Genomic DNA, 5,457 nt, shown 5'->3' on the forward strand with positions numbered 1-5,457 from the left:
CCCCGGCGCCCTCGGCGACCTGCCGGAGGGACTGGGCGCCGCAGCACGGCGCCACGGGGGAGTCGCCCTGTCCCGCGCCTGGGTGGACAGATTCTGGGCGGCCCTCGGAGGCAGTGGGTGCAGAGGGGGCGCCGCCACTTTCCGAGGTCGGTGGGCCTCGGGGTGACGTCCTGGTTCCTCCCCGCGTGTTCTCTGGCTTTGCATCCCGAGCCAGGGACCCCTAAGAACCTCTCCCCGCCCCAGCCGACACCGGGGCGTGGGCCAAGATGGAAGAGCTCCCGGCTTGGTCTCTGTTCAGTGACCTCCGGGCAATAAAGTGTACCTGCCCCTTCGTCTCACCTTCCCAGCGCACCTCACTGGGGACAGAAGGAGAGTTCTCAGAATCCAAAATGGGGTGTGTGTGGGGGGGAAGCTGCTTACTTAGGAGCTTGTTCCGGGCTGCGTGGACAGACAAAAGAAAAAAAGGGGGATTTATTTGCCCTACACACAACACACACTAAGCACCATAGACAGCTTTGGTAGAAAGACCTCTCATTCCCCTCCCAGCCACAACTTCGCGGTTGTCATTAAGCCGTTCCAAAGATAAGAAATAGACCTTGCCTTTCGGGACAGGGGTCTAGAGCTGGGGCACAGCTTCCTGAGCTCCCTCCTGACTTGGGGCAGTAGGGAAGCTGTGTCCTCAGGGAAGCAAGCACCTGCAGCCCCTCTGAGGCAGGAGAAGAGAGGTTGCCAGAGCCTCTGGCCACACCAGGGACCACTGCCCCTGCCTTCCCCTCCTGCCCTGTTGGCCCCTAGCACTGTCCTCCTCAGCAGTCCCTGGGCTGGGTAATGAGCTGTGGGGTAAATAGTTACCACACCCACCCCGCGCACACACACACAGCAGGCTGCTTCAGCGGTCTCTCAGAAGACACAGTGAGAGACCAGACAGGGCCCTTGAGAGCTTCTCTGTGAGGCTGAAACTGTAACTTCAACCTCGAAGCCTTGTATCAGGCTGAGGTGCCCCAGAGGTCAGCCTTGGCTGGAATCACGCAATGGAGAAGAGGGCAGACTGTGACAGAGGGCCTCCCCACAAGCACCCATAGGGCAGCTGGGCACCCATTTTCCTGCTGAGGGGACCAGAGACTCAGAAGTGCTAGCGGAAGAGCTGAGTGTGAGCTCTGTTCATTCAAAAACCCACGCTTGCCACACTGCGGTTGTCAGGTCAGTATACAGGCCCTCCATAGGACTGGCCAGAGGCAGGCACTTCAAAGGCAGATTGCCCCATTTGAAGGTGTTCCTAGGCATTGGGGAGAACGAGCCCCAGGAACCTTCTCCGTCTAAGAGTCTGTTATTCTAAGTCCCAGGCAGGGAAATACTGCTTCCAGCCGGATGGCAGGATTGCATAGAGTTCTGCTTCACACGGACCTGGCTCTGAGCCATTTCCTGGCAGGAGATCCTGGGCAAGCTCCATGACCTCTCTGTGTGCCTCTGTTTCCTCTTCTTTAAAGCGGGGCAACGACCGTACCTCCATCAGAGGGCCGTTGTGGGATTACGGGAGCCCATGCGTGAAAGTGCTCAGCGCTGCGGGAATGGCAGTTACGACTGCCAATGGAATTCCAGTGTGAGGGGGGAGCTTGCATGCTGCACTCGCTGGCATTGCTGTAATGAGATTTAGCCTGCACTTTGACCAAAACGAGTTCCTGTTTGCTTTATTCAACACTACTAGCAGTATTGAAGAGCCTTCCCCAGAACTTGCCTGTCCTTCCGTGTCTCTGCCTTTCCCACATCCTCTTCTTTAAAGCTTTAGACCCCGGACCCCAACTCTTGGGGGCAACAGCTCCTGAGAGCCTTCTGGAGCTGTTCATACCCCCTTCTCCTCTCGACTCTCACAGACTGGCTCTGTTCCCTCAAGGGCCAGCTTTACCTTCTGCACCTCGGACTCCTCCAATTCAGTCTTCAGCTCCCAAAATCTGGGAGGGAGATTCCCAGGACAGCAGGTTGGCCTCAGTTTCCAGGCTGCCTGCACTCAGCCTAGAAGCCGCCGTGTCCCTGACACGTGGGAGGAAAGGGATCCTGGACTGAACAGTGGAAGTTCAGATAACACCTCACACCCACTAGGATGGCTGTGATAAAAAAATATGGAAAGCAGGGAATTCCCTGGGAGTCCAGTGGTTATGACGCACTCAGTGCTTTCACCGCCAAGGATCGGGATCAATTCCTGGTCAGGGAACTAAGATCCAGCAAGCCATGTGGTGCAGCCAAAACAAAAACAAACAAAGGAAAACATTGAAAACAACAAGCATTGGTGTGGGTATGGAGACACTAGAGCCCATGCATTGCTGGCTGGAATACAAAAGAGTATAGCTGCTATGGAAACAGTTTGGTGGCTGTGCAGTAAGTTACATACAAAATTATCACATGGCTCAGCAATTCCACGCCTAGGTACAATCCCAAGAGAGATGAAAACAGGTGTTCAAACAAAAGCCTAACCATCACTGTTCACAGAAGCAGTACTCACGTAGCCAAAAGGGGGAAACAGCCCAATGTCCATAATGAATAAAATGTGGTCCATCCACACAATGGACTATTATTCAGCCACGAAAAGGAACAAAGTACTGACACGTGCTTCAACATAGACGAACCTTAAAAACAATAAGGCAAGTGAAATAAGCTGGAAACAAAAGGCCACGTATCTTATGATTCCATTTACGTGAAATATCCAGAGTAACCAAGTCAATAAAGATAGAAAGGCCTTTCTTGCTCAATCCTGTCTTAACTCTTTGTGACTCCATGGACTGTAGCCCTGCCAAGCTCCTCTGTCCATGGAATTCTCCAGGCAAGAATACTAGAGTAGGTAGCCATTCCCTTCTCCAGGGGATCTTCCCGACCCAGTGATTGAACTCTGATCTCTTGCATTGCAGCCAGATTCTTTACCTTCTGAGCTACCAGGGAATCCCATAGGGATAGAAAAGCAGACTGTTAATTTCCAGGGGACAGGGAGGAGCAGGGAGTGACTGCTAAAGGGTACAGGGCTTCTTTTTGGGATGATGAAAATGTTCTAAAATTGACTGTGGTGATGGTTGCACAACACTGTGAATGTACTAAATGCCGTGGGATTGTGCACCTTAAGGGTTTTTTTGTTTGCTTTTGTTTTGGTTTTGGTTGTGCTGGATGTGCAATGCAGCTCATGGTCTCTTCCTTTCAGCACTTGGGCTTTCTCCAGGTGCGGCCCACGGGGTCTTCTCTAGTTGTGGTGCATGGGCTTAGTTGCCCAGTGGCATGTGGGATCTGAGTTCCCCGACCAGGAATTGAACCCATGTCCCCTTCTTTGGAAGGCAGATTCTTAACCATGGACCACCAGGAAAGTCCCTAAAGTGGTTCTATATTATGAATTTTACCTAAAAAAACCCCAAAACCAAACACCTAAGGGTCTGACCAGTGGTGGTCAGCAGGCTGGGCCTGAAGCACCAGGTAACTGGCAGGGAAGGAGGGTAGGTGAGTGAATGTGGTAGGCTGGTCCCACCCTGGAGATTCAGTTGGGACATGGGATGTACATGCCACTATTCACTTATTAGACAGATGTCTATGGTGACCCACACAATAACAGATGTAGCCGTGGGGCTGAGAGCCTACATCTGCCCCTGCTGGGCCTGCACCTGGTTCTCTGAACCTCAGGCTTATTATCTGTAGGGTGGGAACGAGAATACTACCTGCCTTCCAGGGTCATAGGAGCATGAAATGGGGCGGGACTTGTATAGGCCAGTGAGCACGTGATCAATGATGGTTGTTGCTCCCCAGTGGATGCCAACCATTCTTCAGGAACCAAGGCAGACTGCGGTCCTGGGCACAGGGGGCTTGTGTGATGTCTGGAGGGCTGACACTCAAGCTTGAGGAGGAAAAGCGGGAACAATGGCCCATGGACACCAGATACGCTGGACGTGGGACTCACGCTTCTGCCAACCCTGCCCCAAACCATTGCCATGTCCAGGTAGTTTCTGCATCATTCCTGTCTCTTGGCTTCCTGGTTCCTGTTCAGGTGGGCAATAGGTGCTTCTAGCCAAGCTTAGATCCTATGCATGCCCAGGTGCAAGGAGGCCTAGGAAAATGAGAGCCCAGAGGGGAGCCTCTGCCTCTTTTGAAGTGCCATCTTTAGATATGGGATGGGGGTTCAGGGGCTGGCCCTTTGGGGAGGAAGTTTTAGGGGAGGGAACACAGAAGGAACTGATGAGACTGGTCCACGTGTGGCATGTGTGCACGCTCAGCCACTTCAGTCGTGTCTGACCCTGTGCGACCCTATGGACTGGAGTGTGCCAGGCTCCTCTTTCTATGGGATTTTCCAAGGCAAGAATACTGGAGTGGGTTGCCAAGCCCTCCTCCAGGGGATCTTCCCGACTCAGGGATCTAACCTGTGGCGTCTCCTGCGTCTTCTCCATCGCAGGTAAATTCTTTATTACTGAGCCACACCGGAAGCCCTGTCCATATGCGTCCACATGTGCCTAGTTTCTGGGAAGGGGGCATCAGAGATGGAACATTTTGGGAAACAAGAGCTAGAGCCCGAGTTGGGGTAGGCTTGGGGTCCCTGCTGGCCAGCAGGCCCTGGGGAGGAATGTATGGTGGGGGGCAGTCAGTGGTGCAGGGGATCCCACCTGTTGGACTGGGCCTTCAGGGTCTCAGGATGTCCAGAGGCTCCAGACTCAGTGTCCTTACCAGGACTTGGGTCGGCCCCGTATCACATAGCCAGCTTCCTCCTGGGGATCCCCAGGGCCCTGAGCCCAGGGCTCCAACAGCACAAGGCTGCTCTGGGCTGCAGCTGCTGCCTGCCGTCTGGGGCCCAGCTGTTCCCTGCTGGCCTCAGCCGCCCCGCCTTGCACAACCACCTGGGCGGCTCTGCATCCCAGCTGCTGGCCTCTGAGGCCCAAGAGGGCAGGAAAGTGGGGCAGACCACTACACCCCCCACCAGTGGCTTGCCCTGAATGGAACCCCTACTCCCCAGCCAGCCAAGAGCCCACAGCTAGCTTTGAGCTGTGGGAGGGGCCTCAAGTTGAGGTCACGCAATCACAGAACTTGAATCTGCTTGGTTTCCCCGACCCCCAGCTCTCCATCAGCAGAAACCCCCTTTGGTTCACATCCTGGGGCCTTGATGAGAAAAGCCCATCCCCTGGAGCCGTCTGGTACAGGGTCTGGGGCCACCTGGTCAGTTCCAGGCCTTTACAAACAACTCTGAGGCATGATGTCAGAAGTTGTCCTCTCCTGTTTGCAGGTGGCCGTTTGCAGGCCTGGCCTGAGCAGCCTTGGGGTCACCTGCAGAAAGGACCCATACACCCCTCACCATAGGAATGGGAGCATGTGGGAATCAGAGCTCCCTTTACTTAGGGGTGAGAGCCTCTAGGGCTGAAGGAGGAAGCTGAGTACCAGATGTGCCTGTCACTCTGCCGCAAGCCCCGCCCTCCCATGCCTGTGAACAGAGGACTGGTAGAG

At 54.6% G+C, this 5,457-nt stretch overlaps 1 long non-coding RNA gene across 1 annotated transcript in view; it reads left to right on the top strand.

Moving 5' to 3' along the window:
• Positions 1 to 5,457, top strand: part of LOC105000448 — a 9,650-nt gene that overhangs the window by 1,664 nt on the left and 2,529 nt on the right. The gene's annotated exons all lie outside the window — the stretch shown is intronic.

Source organism: Bison bison, unplaced genomic scaffold, assembly GCF_000754665.1.
Source record: "Bison bison bison isolate TAMUID 2011002044 unplaced genomic scaffold, Bison_UMD1.0 scf7180017864371, whole genome shotgun sequence".
NCBI lineage: Eukaryota > Metazoa > Chordata > Mammalia > Artiodactyla > Bovidae > Bison > Bison bison.